The sequence below is a fragment of the Xenopus laevis genome, chromosome 1L (genome assembly GCF_017654675.1).
Source record: "Xenopus laevis strain J_2021 chromosome 1L, Xenopus_laevis_v10.1, whole genome shotgun sequence".
NCBI classification, from domain to species: domain Eukaryota; kingdom Metazoa; phylum Chordata; class Amphibia; order Anura; family Pipidae; genus Xenopus; species Xenopus laevis.
Window position 1 is genome coordinate 27,754,274 of NC_054371.1, and position 16,275 is coordinate 27,770,548.

The window sequence follows — 16,275 nt, forward strand, 5'->3', positions numbered from 1 at the left end:
TGGCAGATGTCCCTTTTGCAAATGGAAGATCTTTTTTTGATTCATGGTTTTAGAGGTTTTCGGGTGTTTATGACATTGACTTTTCTGCAACAATACAAAAAAGTCATAGTTAGTTTGCGACAAATCATTCATGCTTTTCCAGGTAGGATTCTTTAATAAATTTCATGACATTTGTGGTTTTAGAGAAAGTGAGTTTAATCGTAGTTTAAAAAACATCTAAGACCACTAAAACGAGACTGTTGATAAATAGGTCTCTAATTCTTCCCCCATTGGTTCTGAGCTAAGATGTTGCAGCTTCTGGAGGGCTCTAGATTACAAGGGCTTGGTGCGGCTCAAATCCATGTTCACTTTAAATATGATTGTGCAGATTAAACCAGTATCATGATTTTTTTAAGTAGGCTAAATTATTATTAATTCTTAATAGCCAGTTTTTTGGGGTCTTTTTTTTCTTTTAAATGGACATTTCTTTTCAAACAGCACATATAGGTCATGATTTCTAACCATGTGTTTAAGCTTTACACCAAGTTAAGAAAGTGCTCGGAAGCAAACTCGAGTATTCTGTGCTATTGAGTGCTATAGAGAATCACTGACCCCAGAGGGCACTTAGTGGAGAGGCTGTTTGGCATTGGAAATCCAATACAAATGGAATCAAGGATTTTCTTTTATCCACCGAATCAACCAATTGTTGGAATGCTTTATTGCGTTTTTATACAATTATGTCTTATTATTTTATCATTTCTAACATTTACAATGTATATAGATTGTAACAAACAAATGAAATAAATTAAAACCCTGATCCTTGACTGAAGTATGTTTAATAATACCGCACATACAGGACTTGGCATTTTCAGATTGGCATGGAAACATATGGGTTGAGATGAGAAGGGAAGGGAAAAATTGATGGGCAAAGTAGGACCAGGCTGTATCAATATGCATATGGACTCCTCTCAACAAAAACAACCTTCTTATGGTTGATTTTACCAGTTAAAAGTGCCAGTGCTGTGTGTTACCGATCATTAATGAATCAAGGAATTACTATTCATTCATTATTTTCAATGAAGTGTCATTACAAGTGCAACGGTGTCTCTAATGGTTCAATTAAATTAATATGTAAGTATTAGTGATGTGCGGTTCAACAGGAGTCGACCTGCACCCAACCCTAATACGCCGGCTGCCAACCCTGAACCCGACCAGCAATGCTCCTCTATTTATAGACCTACTCCTGATCCACCCATCTATTATGTCATGAAAGGGCGGAGCAGATGCATCCAGTGGCTTATCTGGAATGTGCAAAAAAATCTTCAGAGGGGCCTGGCGCAGTCCGATCCCCATCTACCCATCCACCCACTTCCCTCCCCACCTCCGCCCACATTGAAGAAGGAAAAGGAACTCCAACAGAATTACTGCAAATAAACTTTAATTCCAAGTGGTGGCAAACACAACATGTTTCATGTACAATACCCTTCATTAAGTGATTACAGGACCATTAACAAGTGCACCTATTTAAGGCTCTTATGTGCAGTTTTCCCATCATTAAGAAGGCATGGGGTTGGTATGCCGTGGCTTGTCTAAAGTGAGACTTTTATTCACTTCCTTTAGGTAATTGGACACTTCGATTTGCGAATACCTTGGACAAAAATGGACACATACGGACTAAAAATGGACGCTTGTTTTGATTTTCTATTTATAAAATTTTTAATTTTTATTCGTTTATTTATTCTTCCAACTTTTTTTTTTTTTTTGTCATTGGTGCCCACTATCATTGTTTGAGCACAGTTTCTGTTACCAATTAATGTGTTTGTATAATATACATTGTCTTTATCGTTATGGATAGGCTATAATAGAACATCTATACACACTGTGTGTGTATTCCCCTTTAAATGGATTACCCAGACTACATTGAGCTGTATAGGTCAAAGTTCACATGAGCCATAAATAGCCTGTAATCACTTGATAAGGGTATTGTACCCGAAACATATCATGTTTGCCACCACTCGAATTAAAGTTTACTTGCAGCAATTCTGCTTGAGTTCCTTTTCCTTCTTCCCTTCTTCAATTTTGGATCTTATGTAGTAGTTGCAGCACAGAGCAACCGTAAAGGAATTGGACACAATTTGTTTGAAATTCGTACTGACCACCATCCCCCTCTTCTATTTGGACTTGCGAATGTTAAGGTGGCCATACACGGGCCGATAAAAACTGCCGACAGACTGTGTCGGCAGCTTATTGGCCCGTGTATGGGGGCCCCCGACGGGCTTCCCCGATCAAGATCTGGCCGAAAGTTGGCCAGATCTCGATCGGATGGGTTTAAAAATCCCGTCGGATCGCGGCCGCATCTCTTCGTTGATGCGGTCCCGTGATCCGACCGCCCGTTTGCCGAATGCTAGGATCCGATCGTTGGGCCCTAGGGCCCACGATCGGATCTGCCCGATATTGCCCACCTCAAGGTGGGCATATCGGAGGGAGATCCGCTCGTTTGGCGACATCGCCAGACGAGCGGATCTATCCATGTATGGCCACCTTTAGTCTGAACCTGCCTGATCCGTGGATAAACCCACGGGTACCACGGGTTATGGACCATTCTGCACATCACTAGTATATATGCATAATTTTAATTATATAGGGCTACTTAAAGGGATACTGTCATGGGAAAAAAAATTTTTTTTCAAAATGAATCAGTTAATAGTGCTGCTCCAGCAGAATTCTGCACTGAAATCCATTTCTCAAAAGAGCAAACAGATTTTTTTTATATTCGATTTTGAAATCCGACATGGGGCTAAACGTATTGTAAATTTCCCAGCTGCCCCAAGTCATGTGACTTGTGCTCTGATAAACTTCGATCACTCTTTACTGCTGTACTGCAAGTTGGAGTGATATCACCCCCCTCCCTTTCCCCTCCAGCAGCCAAACAAAAGAACAATGGGAAGGTAACCAGATAACAGCTCCCTAACACAAGATAACAGCTGCCTGGTAGATCTAAGAACAACACTCAATAGTAAAAACCCATGTCCCACTGAGACACATTCAGTTACATTGAGAAGGAAAAACAGCAGCCTGCCAGAAAGCATTTCTCTCCTAAAGTGCAGGCACAAGTCACATGAATGGGGGCAGCTGGGAAATTGACAAAATGTCTAGCCCCATGTCAGATTTCAAAATTGAATATAAAAAAAATCTGTTTGCTCTTTTGAGAAATGGATTTCAGTGCTGGAGTAGCACTATTAACTCATGTGTTTTGAAAAAAAACATGTTTTCCGATGACAGGATCCCTTTAAGTATGCAGCACTGTGCAACAGAACAATAAATTAATATAACAAACAGTGGTTCATCAAAATAATAAATACAAATAATTACAAAGTACAGATGCATTAAATATTAAGCATCAAAAAAACAAGAAGAAGAGGGTCCCTGCCCTGTGGAGCTAATGATCTACTGTAAGTGAGAGGGTAACTTACAGACACAAATAGGAAGACATTAATTGCTGTAGGTTACAGCACTTAATATCCTCCTATTTGTGTTTGTAATTCAGTGACATTAAAAACCTTGATTAAAAGCAGTGGATTCAATAAAGGAGAACTAAACCCTAAAAACGAATATGGCTAAAAATGCCATATTTTATATACTGAACTTGTTGCACCAGCCGAAAGTTTCAGCTTATAAATAGCAGCAATGATCCAGGACTTCAAACTTGTCACAGGGGGTCACCATCTTGGAAAGTGTCTGTGACACTCACATGCTCAATGGGCTCTGAGCAGCTGTTGAGAAGCTAAGCTTAGGGCTCGTCACTAATTATCCAGCAGAAAATGAGGTTCCCCTGTAATATAAGCTGATGCTACAGGTTTGCTGATTATTAAATTCTGATGCTAATTGCACTGGTTTCTGTGCTGCCATGTAGTAATTATCTGTATTAATTACTAATCAGCCTTATATCGTGACATTTCTATTCTATGTGTACTGTATATTGCGAGTGGGTCCCTAAGCTCAGTAAGTGACAGCAGCACAGAGCATGTGCAGTGAATCAGCAGAAAAGAAGATGGGGAGATACTGGGGCATCTTTGGAGACACAGATCTTTACTGCTAAAGGGCTGTGGTTGCCTTGGGCTGGTACAGAAGCTATAATGTACAACATTTCTAGCCTACTTCTTTGGTTAGGCATTAGTTCTCCTTTAAGAAATGAATTTATAGCAGGGTGGAAAGATCCTGAAGAAAGCTATTAACTAAATGATTGATTATCTAGTCCCTAGAGATGTCAGCAAGTGAGAGAAGATAGGAACCCAAAGACTGAGGTCTCAAATTGTACCCTCCCTATTTCTAAGCATGAGAGTGGCTAAAATTCCTAAAATATGCAAACTCAGGGGCCCTTAGACACAAGTAAAGAGAGACAGTGCTTAGAGGTTCTTACCTGTGATACCTAAAACATAAGCAAACCACTGACACCTACTATTAACAAGCATTTTCCTGCATATTCACAAATCATATCAATAGCTCGACCACTACCCTGACTCACATTCCAACTCAAGCCTAATTTCATCAGCAGTTTTCTTTGGTATATGTCCACCCTGCTATAAATCCCTTCTTAAGATACCAACTGTTTTTCATCATGCATCGCTAATTTAATGGAATGAGAGGAGAGACACGGTCGCACTTTTATTAGCCACTTGACACTTTCTTCAAAATAATAAATAAGTTCCTTGATTTATTAAGGATTTGGTAACACATTGCACATGCTCTTTTACCTGATTCAAATAGGTAAAAGCCACTATGAGAGATTTATAGTACAGTTATGGGATCAGGAAACCCATTATTCAGACAGATTGAATTATGGAAAGGTTGTCTACCATAGACTTCATTTTAATAAAAAAATTAAAAATGTTAAAAAGGATTTACTAAATAGTCCCATTCTGAATAATGTGTCCCATAACTGTATAGTGGAGCTACACCCTCAGTGCTACCTGTTCCTGGGAATTCCTTTCCTCAGTCCCTTGTATCACAAGCCAATAGCTGTAAGCCTTCTGGCAGACTGATTCCTGGTCATCCAATAGGGTAAAATGTTTGATATGAAGCTGAACAAAAGTGGTGTAACAGTGATACCTTTATTGGATAAGATGATAATTACAGCAAACTTTGCAGAACACTTCGGTTCCACTTTTAAAACTGATTGCTCTGACATTATATATATATATTATACATATATATATATATATATATATATATATATATATATACAAAGCATTTTGTATTTAAAAAACCTGAGAAGCAAAAGGGAAAACACATAAGCATAATTTTTATTGCAAGCAGAGACAGACATATGGGGAGGTGGGGTTATGCAAAGACTAGGCACAAATTAGACCTAAGGTGTGAAATGATTAATGTAGTAGTTTGTTGTCTCTCTGTTTGTTTTTAATTTGTACAGGTATGGGACCTGTAACCATGGAATAAACCCAATAGGCTGGTTTTGCTTCCAATAAGGATTAATTATATCTTAGTTGGGATCAAGTACAAGCTACTGTTTTATTATTACAGAGTAAAAGGAAATCATTTTTAAAAGTTTGGATTATTTGGATAAAATGGAGTCTATGGGAGACAGCCATTCCGTAATTCGGAGCTTTCTGGATATCGGGTTTCTGGATAAGGGATCCTATACCTGTACTACAGTCCTAGGGGGTTATTTATCAAAGTTTGAATGCCAAAAGTGCGAAAAAAATCTTTTACTATAAAAACTGAATATTTAGTGGTAAAAAAAAACTCAAATTTTTCAGGATTTATTAAACCCAGAGGCTGCAAAAAGTCAGAATCTGAAAATCCGACATCTCAGACCTGCCCTGGTTGTATATAAATCAATGGGAGAGGTCCCTATCCTATTTGGCAGTTTATGTGGTCTGCGCTGGAATTAGCCTGAAAATTTTCGGACTTTTCGGCCAAAAATCCGAAAAAAATGGAAAAGCCAGGAAAAATCGAGTGATGCAGGGAAAAACTCAGAAAACAACGCACGGTTGGGATCTTCGCTCAATTATTTCTTGTTTGTCCCAGAACCGATTAATTTGTGCTTTTTTAATAATAAATATGGTCAAATCATGAATTCTAGTTTGGTCTGCCTTTTTTAATTTAAATACTCAGAAAAATTCAGATTTTGATAAATAAGGCCCCTAGTGTTGGCAGTTATCCATGAATCCATGGCCTAAATTCAGGCCTGTCTCCAGGCTATTTGCATAAGTTTGTATTCCCACACTTTTAGTTTATTTTCTGTTTTGAAATTGACAACAGAGATTTTGATGTTGCCCTGGCTGTGGATGGAGCCATTAAAATGTCCGGTTTTAAATTGTTCATGGTAAATCTTTTTTCTGAGGCTTTTTCTAGTTTCTCCAATCTAAATGCAATAATAAGTAACAATAATTGTATTATTAGAAATACCATTCACATAAATATAAAATATAATTACAATATGTACTCAGTGCTCACTGTCAAGCAGACAAAAGGATGGACGACCCTACCTCGTAGGGCTCAAAGTCTAAATGGGAGGGTAACTTACAGACACAATTAGGAGTGGTATTAAAGTGCTGTAGGTTACAGTGTCTGACACTGTCATATAAGTGCCAGTTCCCAGTTCAAGTGGTACTTAATGTATCTCTTATTTCTGTTTGTATTCTAGCAGATGATTCCTGGTGACCTTGGTGGCCATATGTATGTTGTGATATACAGGTATGGGAGCTTTCTGGATAATGGGTTTCTGGACAGATTTGGTTGTAGCGAAGGGCCTGGCTGTAGATGATGGCGTGCTTAGTCTGGTCCTGGTGGAAGCTGTTACACATCAGGATGGTTTGCCTGTAGGTTTTTGATATATGGTGATATGAAGGGTATTGGATATAAATAGTTGTGTCCAGAAAGTGAATGTAGGTTGTGGAGCATGCTGATTTAAAGTTGATGGTGAGGTGAAAAGTATTGAATTGTTCATGAGCTGGATGAGCTTTTGCTCAATATCTGCCCAAATGATTAAAATGTCATCAATACAGAGGAGGTATGCTAGGGGGGTGTTCAGGTACAGGGATTCCACATCCATAGTTGCCAATATGGTGCCCTCTGGTAACAACTCTATGTCGCTATTTTGTTTAGGAGGGCCATGGTGTCCTGTAAAGACCTTGCAGGAGTTTTATAATTTGTTTCACCCAACCTATTTTTTCTGTCAGTGTTCCGATGCCAGAGACAATAGGCCTCATTTGTGAATCTTGAGGGTTCTGGAAGCAAATGTGTTAGGTTTCTATGTGTTAACACACTTGGTCCCAGACATTCCCACACATGCTCTCCTCAGATAAAGTGACAATTCCTGGCAGGGCCGGGCCAAGCCGACGGGGTGCCCTAGGCACCCAGTCAGCTACCCCCGTCCTCCCCCATGCGAGCGTGTGAGCTTGTTACCGCACGCATGCGCAAGTGCACATGCGCTATAGGGGGAGACGCATGCGCGAGTGCACATGCGCTATGCGGGGAGATTAAAGAAAGGAAAGGGGAAGGGCAGGAGAGTGACAGTGACAGGGGGAGGAGCGTGATGGAGGGGCGTGATGGACAGAGGGAGGGAAGTGACGATGACAGAGGGAGTAAGGGGAGCGACGGAGAGAAAAAGGAAGGGGCGTGACGAACAGAGAGAGGGGAGGAGGAAATCGAGCAGGGGAGCAAAGCCGGACTAGGGGTATGCAGAAAACCTTTGAACAGGTACCTGCCCAGCGCCCCCACATCTTTGCGCCCTAGGCAGGTGCCTCTTCTGCCTACCCCTAGTTCCGGCCCTGATTCCTGGCACACAAAAGGAATACAATATTTACAGCCATTATACTCATCCACCTATGGGCTTTATGCAATAAGATGCACCGAGTGTCCAGCAGTAGGAATTTACAATGGAGAAAATGGACAAATCTGGGTTAGAAAAGCATTTTAACAGCCCCAACCACAACAACTGGACAACTTCAAAATCTCTGTTGCCAAGGGCAATATCAAAACAGACAATGAACGTAAAGTGTGGGAATACAAACATATGCAAACCTTCAATAGTCCGGAGACAGAACTGAATTTAGGCCAAGGATTTATGGCTAACTACCTATATTAGTGCAAATTAAAAAAAAAAACAGCTTTAGAGACAACAAACAACAGTAATCTACAATCTATTTCACACATTAGGTGGGGAGAAAGACCATACCTGCTTTTCTCTTTATTTAGCATGATCTCTTCCAAAAACACCATTGAATGGGGGTTGGGAGAGCAAGCATTAAGGAGAGAGCCACCTCCCCATACTATAAAATAAAACACAATAAACTGCAGCTCATCCCTTTTTATTGGGTGCATGTGGTGTTTTTGGAAGAGATGATGCTAAATAAAGAGAAAAGCAGGTATGGTCTTTCTCCCCCCAAAAATAACACTTTTTTCACTTAGGTAGGACTGACGCATGGACACTGCCTTGACGGGGCGCGTCAGCTTATGCATATTGTGTACAAACTTTGTAACTAAAAGTGTCTTTTTTACTAGTTACAGTTCAGCTGTGCAAAAATAGGTTTCTCTTGGGGTTCTATATTGGAGTGCTGGGGTTAAACTTTGTGTAATTTATATATATATATATATATATATATATATATATATATATATATATATATATATATATATATATATATTTATATATATATATATATATATATATATATATAAAGAGAGAGAGAGAGTTATCATATACTGTAAGTTAGTTAATAAAGGTATCACTTTATAACACTTTTGGTAAAGGCAAAATTATGTGAGTTTCCTGTAAAATATCAGTGAAAATGAGTTAAAAGTGTAACATCATTTCATTAGGACATAAAAACAAAAAGTATGGCACATTTTGTCTGTTGGGACAATTACTCATAAGCTGTGAGCCTTCTTATGTCCTAATGAAATTATGTTACACTTTTAACTCATTTTCACCAGTGATGGGCAAATTTATTCGCCAGGCGCGAATTCGCCGCCAGCGAATAAATTCGCAAAAATTCTGACGCTGGCGACAATTCCGACGCCGGCTACAATTCTAGGCGCCATTTACTTGGCATCAGAATTGTCTTGTGGCCGGCATCGAAAATATTTTGATGCCGGCGGCAAAATTCACGGTTCACAAACCGCAGGAATTTCACAAATTTTTCGGCGAAGCGAAACAGGAGAAATTCGCCCATCACTGCTTTTCCGTTATGTGGAAACCTGTTGTCCAGAAAGCTCTGAATTACAGGAAGGCCATTTCCCATAGACTTATAATAATAATAATAATTAATTTTTTTTTAAATTATTTCCTTTTTCTCTGTAATAATAAACCAGTACCTTGTGATTCCAGCTAGGATATAATTAATCCTTGTTGGAGGCAAAACAATTCTATTGGGTACATTTAGGGGCCGATTCACTTACTTCGAATGAATGATTCGAAGTAAAAAAACTTCAAATTTCTAAGTGTTTTTTGGGCTACTCGACCATCGAATGGGCTACTACGACCTTCGACTACGACTTCGAATAGAACTATTCGAACTAAAAATCGTTCGACCATTCGATACTCGAAGTACTGTCTCTTTAAGAAAAAACGTTGACCCCCTAGTTCGCCATCTAAAAGCTACCGAACTCAATGTTAGCCTATGGGGAAGGTCCCCATAGGCTTTCCTAAGTTTTTTTGATCGAAGGATATTCCTTCGATCGTTGGATTAAAATCCTTCGAATCGTTCAAAGGATTTTATCGTTCGATCGAAGGAATAATCCTTCGATCGTTCGATCGCACTATTTGCGCTAATATCCTTCGACTTCGATATTCGAAGTCGAAGGATTTTATTTCCCAGTCGAATATCGAGGGTTAATTAACCCTCGATATTCGACCCTTTGTGAGTCGGCCCCATAATGTTTAAATGATTGTTAGCAGACTAAAGGTATAGAGATCCAAATTACAGAAAGATTCCTTATCCAGAAAACCCCAGGTCCCAAGCATTCTGGATAACAGATCCCATACCTGTACCATATATATAACTTTATAGCATTTACAAGTTAAACCGGCGCTTTTCGTTTTGTCTTACAGAAACTACCAGTAAGTGCCCTATTTATTATCTTTGAACTGTAATTGTTGTTTCACTGTGTATTGAAAGGAGATCAGTCAATGGCGTGTTTGCACGACTGAGTTCTCTGCGTACTTCATTAGCTTGCCATCGTTTATTTTGGCTTTCCAGTTCTTTAATTCAATGTTCATTTGGAGCTGTCTTTCTCTTTTCCTTTGGGAGCCTAGTTTAATTAGCTCCTCTCTAATGGAACACTTATATTCCTCCTAGACTGTCACCTGGGATAATTCCATTGGAACTCTAAGCTGAAAATTAATTAGTAATGAACGTGTTTATTGTGTTTCAGATTTCATTATCCGTAACTGACCTTTCATTTGGCTTCCAAGTCAAGGCTCAGGTGTAGGTTAAAGGCAAGTAACTTTATCAAATGATGAGCTCTATGGATGTGAATGAGAGATATTGTATTATCAGGGTTGGACTGGCCCACTGGGACACCGGGAAAATCCGGATGGGCCTCATCCTGATGGGCCCTGCCACCTACTTGCAAGCCAGTTTCCCCCAGCCTCCACCACTCCCTGCTCCACTGCTGTACTTCCACTGTGGAACACACAGCCATCTTTCATTTTTAACCACAATGTAAGTAAGTGGGAGCAGTTTTGGCTGGGGAGCTGCAGTTGTGGGATGGTGGGCCCTAAGGTGACTAGGGTGGGCTCTTGAGTCGAGAACCAGTGGGCCTCAAGTACCCCAGTGTATTTTAGTGTAGGTTATCTTGATATAGTCTTTATACAGTAGGTATGGAAGGCATGTACATGAGAATAATCTCATGAGAAAAAATCTCACATAAATATAATCTCAAAAGGATAGTTACCAAGAATTAATTTGGTAGCCTAGGCTATTTGTTATAGATTTTTTAGAAGAGCAGTCCATCTGGAGACTGCTAAATGCAACCCCCTCCCCCATATGACCAGACCTTTTATAACCTAAACATTACTGAATTTAGAAGTCTGACTACCACTAGGTCGGTAGACAGAGCCAAATATTAGTTAAGATTTATAGTACTTTTTAGTAATCAGACATTAAAATAGCTATGTCCCTGGAACTGATTGTATTAGGAGTGCTACTATACATATTAGAGAATCCTTTGTAGTAAAGTTTAGGTAAGGATTGAGTTTAAAGCGTGCTTGCTCCAGAGACAATATTTGGGAATGTAATAGCTACAACTCCCATCCACAATTTTATCTTATTTATCAATAAAATAACTCAAAAAAGTTGGTTTGGGAAAAAACTCTATAAAATTTGAACAACATTTTTCAGATTTGATGCCCAAATTGCTCACACGAAAACCCGGATTATGGGACGAAACCCATCACAGATCACAATATCATCAAGTTGTAAAAGGGATATCTGCCATCGACTTCTACACAACGTCGCCAGGTTTGTGATGACAGATTTTCGGATTCAAACTTTTAGCAGCTTCGGGTTATAATTTGAGTTTTTTCCCAAAAACTTTGACCAGAAAAAAAATTGAGGTTTAGTAAATAACCCCCTTAAAGAAGAAGGAAAGTTTAAAAGTAAGTAAGCTTAGCTCAGAGAGGTCTATATAAATACACCAGTAAATCCTCAAAGTAATGTTGCTCTGACTCATCTGTCAAAATAAACACAGTATTTCTTTCCTTCTATTGTGTACACATGGGCTTCTGGATCAGACTTCCTGTTTTCAGCATAAACCTCCAGGGCTAGGGCTTGAGCATGCTCAGTTTGTTCCTCTCCCCCTCCCTCCTCCCCTCCCTGCTGTAATCTGAGCCCTGAGCTATGAGTGAGTAGGGAGAGACTCAAGCAGGAAGTGATGTCACATCAAGCTTATATGGCAGCTGCTATCCTAAACAAAAAGAGACATGTCTAGAGCTATTTACTCAGGTATGGAAAGCATTCTAAAGAATACAAATGGTGTTCTAGCTTGCACTGTTGTGACTAATCTATTGGCAATAAACTGTCTTGGCATCATCTTTCCTTCTCCTTTAATGTTGTTGTTTGCATTGTTCCCTTTTAAGTACACATTTAACCTCATGACATTCCTTGACAATATATTCAGCTTGGTTATACAGTATGTAGAGGCAACATGACACAAGACATTATATGATTTTGTTCACCAATTCTGGCTTCTAATATTTTACACACAGGTCTTTGTGCTCCAGAATGGCATTTCAATGGCATTGGTGGCACTAAGGCTGTTCCTATGGGCCTGCCTGGTGGTTTGTATATGACATATACGCTATATGCAATACTGCCATTTCATTAGGACTATTGAGAACATGCCTAGGCTTCAGCAGAAGAATGAGACTGTCTTTGGATCTTTGAGAGTGATTTTAATGACCATCATTATTGGTTATAATTAATAACTGGTGCCTCCCACTTGTATCCATAAGAACTTTGAGGATGAGTCTGAACAACCTTCTCTGCTGAAGGACAAACCAGGAAATTTGGCATCCATACAATGGTGTTTTGTCTTAAAGCTGGACCTTTCCCAGTATCTTTATTTTCAGTGTATGTCTATGCATGCATCATCTGACATTTCTAAAGTCAGCGGCACAATCACTTAAATATGATCTCCAGGCAGATAAAAGCTAAAGACAGGTGGGAGCTTCTTGGAACTCCATCTGACCCACTTATTTACTTCTAGGAACTCCATCTTTCTCCCATTCTGTACTCTGCACCCAGCATTGGATTAAAAATTTTGTGCTAGTGTAGGTGCTGAGTGTTAGGGAGCACAAGTCTGGTCCTTACCATCTGCCATATGGCCCTGGTTACAGCCTTTTTAATGCACAATGCCTTCTGTTTTGTAAATAACCCCTTATTCACGTTTTATTTTGCACAACAATGGAAAATGTATTTAGCTGTGAAATACGAGAATGTCTTCCCCCATGGACTAAATTTTATTGAAATAATCAAAATTTTTAAACATTATATCGTATGTTCTGGATAATAGGTCCCATACCTGTATTTGCAAATGTAACTAGTGATCGGCGAATTTATTCGCCAGGCGGGAATTTGCGGCGAATTCCCGCGATTCGTGAAAATTCTCCAGCGAAAATTAGCCGGCGTCAAAAAAAAATGGACTCCGGAGCATTTTCACCGGCGAATGGGTCCCGGCGTCCAAAAAACGGTCGGACGCCAGCATCAAAAACGAGATGCCAGCGCCGTTTCGTGAATTTTTCGCCATTTCGCAAATTTTGCTGAAAATTCGCAAATTTTCCAGCGAAGCAAAACACCCCCAAATTTGCCCATCACTAAATATAACTGTTATTAAAGGCAGAACTTACAGTTCCCTCTTTTCTCTGACTTACAGTATATAGCATCTAAAGTCAACTCTTCGATTCTCTTCCAATCAAGACTTCCCATAATGACTTGCATGTTATGGGATTAAAGGAACAGTAACACCAAAAAATGTAAGTGTTTTAAAGTAATGAAAAATCATGTAGTGTTGCCCTGCACTGGTAAAACTGATGTTTTTGCTTCAGAAACACTACTATAGTTCATATAAACAAGCTGCTGTGTAGCAATGGTGGAAATTGAAATCCAGTAATATGGCACAGGTTAAATAGTGGATAACAGATAACACTATTAGACAGACAGAGCTTATCTGCTGCGTAACCCGAGCCTTTTCTCCTTTGAATGGCTGCCCCCATTGTTACACAGCAGATTATTTATATAAACAATAGTAGTGTTTCTTAAGCAAACACACCAGTTTTACCAGTGCAGGGCAACACTGCATTATATTTTCATTACTTTTAAACACTTTTATTTTTTATTGTTACTGTTCCTTTAAAAGACCTCAAATAAAGGGAGAATAAAAGAAGCATTCAAGCCGTTTCTGGAACTGGAGTCTTGGATAAAGGAGCCCGGATTCGTGATTTGTGATACATTCGAGAAAGGAATCAGAATGAGAAACTGCAAGTTTACCCATGTTTATCCATATTGCTCAGAATGTACGTATGTGGTTTCTCAGAATTCCATTCTCTTTCAATATACAAAAATAAAATCTTACGGTGGAATCAAAATTTGACTTATCTTCCCAGATAATTCTGCACAAAGCCCCCCCCAATTCATATTTGCAAATAGCTCTCCATTAAAGCAGACACAGCAATTTTCACGGCAAAATAACATCAGTTTCTAAATATAACCCCTTGTAAATTCCAAATTCATTTTCTATTGAATTACTGAGGAAGAGGAATTGAATTAGATGACTGCCGTTATTGACTTGAGTACAGTAAATAAAACAGTAACCTCCTTTAAAGCCTATGAGAGTCCAATGTACAGCGCTGGTCAGACATTTCAGTTTAGTATGAAGCGACACATGGAGCCTGGGAAAGAATGGATTTCTGCACAATGATTTATGGTTTCCTATAATGAAAGGCAGAAACAGACTATATATATTTTTACAAGGGAAAGCACTAAATTACAGTAAATTACAGTACTTTTTAGTGATGATTCTTTGCTCTTCCACCTACACCTCCTTTCTGCTGAAAGCCTGATATTTACTGTTGCGGCTGATTAGCTTTTGTGCATCTGGTTAAGTATTTGCATGACGAAGCTCTAGCACAGTCAGAAATCCTTTTGTTCTTTTAGGATTGTGATGTGGAACAGTTATATATATATATATATATATATATATATATATATATATATATATATATATATATATATATATATAAATTATTATGTATGTCTTCTTAAAGGGATTGTTCACCTTTAAATTTACTTTTAGTATGATGTAGAAATTCTATTATATCAGGTTTCTGAATTATTTAGCTTTTTATTCAGCAGCTCTGTTTGTCTCTGTCAGCAATCTGGTTGCTAGGATCCAAATTACCCTAGCAACCAAGCATTGATTTAAATAAGAGACTGGAATATGAATAGGAGAGGCCTGAATAGAAAGACGAGTAATAAAAAGTAACCATAAAAATACATTTTGAGCCTTACAGAGCATTTGATTTTAGATGGGTCAGTGACCCCCATTTGGAAGCTGGAAAGACACAGAAGAAGGAAAATAATTAAAGAATTCAAAAACCTGAAGACTGATTAAAAGGTTGCTTAGAAGTGATGGGCGAATTTGCGACGTTTCGCCGAAAAATTCGCGAATTTCGCGAAACGGCAAAAAATTCGCAAAATGGCGCCGGCGTCTCGTTTTTTACGCCGCCGCCTGTTTTTTTGACGGCGGCGTCCGTTTTTGTAAAAAAATTTTGACGCCGGCGAATTTTTGCCGCGAATTTTCTCTGGCGTTTCGCGAATTTATTCGCTGGCTGCGAATCGCGCCAATTCGCCGCGAATTCGCCCATCACTATTGCTTACAATTAGCCATTCTATAAAACACAAAAAGTTGGGGTGGATCACCTTTGAATTAACTTTTAGTATGATGTATAAAATGATATTCTGAGACAATTTGGAATTGCTTTACATTTTCATTATTTGTGGTTTTTGAGTTATTTAGCTTTTAGTTCAGCCGCTCTCTCTAGTTTGCAATTTCAACAATCCGGTTGCTAGGGTCCAAATTGCCCTAGCAACCATGCATTGATTTGAATAAGAGACTGGAATATGAATAGGAGAGGGACTAAATAGAAAGATGAGTAATAAAAAGTAGCAATAACAATATATTTGTAGCCTCACAGAGTATTTGTTTTTTAGATGGGGGTCAGTGACCATTTGAAAGCTGCAAAGAGCCAGAAGAAGAAGCAGGAAAATAATTCAAAAACTATAAAAAAGAAAAAATGAAGACAGATTGAAAAATTTGCAGAATTAGCCACATACTAAAAGTTAACTTCATGGTAAACCTCCTGCTTTAAATCTTGATATTTGGGGTCAGCAGAGCTAATAATGAGAGAAGATGTTTTCTGAAATGTAGAAACCTCAAATGTAAATCCTCAAAACTCGCTGCTCTTCTCAGCACTTTTCAGTTTTTAATTATTGGCAGCTTTTAAACTGCTAATATAATGAATTTTAACCAACAGTACCATTGGTGATTGCAACTAACTGTTGGTCAAAAATTTGTGTTCTGAAAAAAGAATCAGTTGAAATTGTATTTCCTGATAAAATAAATGTCTGCTGCTGGTTTTGCTTAGCTTTGCCCAGGAAATATCATATAACTCTTCTCTGCTGTCACGGTTGGCACCCTAAATCCAGAACCGATGCCAAGCACCCTGGTCTCGACTTATACTTCTGCCTTTAGCAGCCGCCTTTGGCCTCGGGA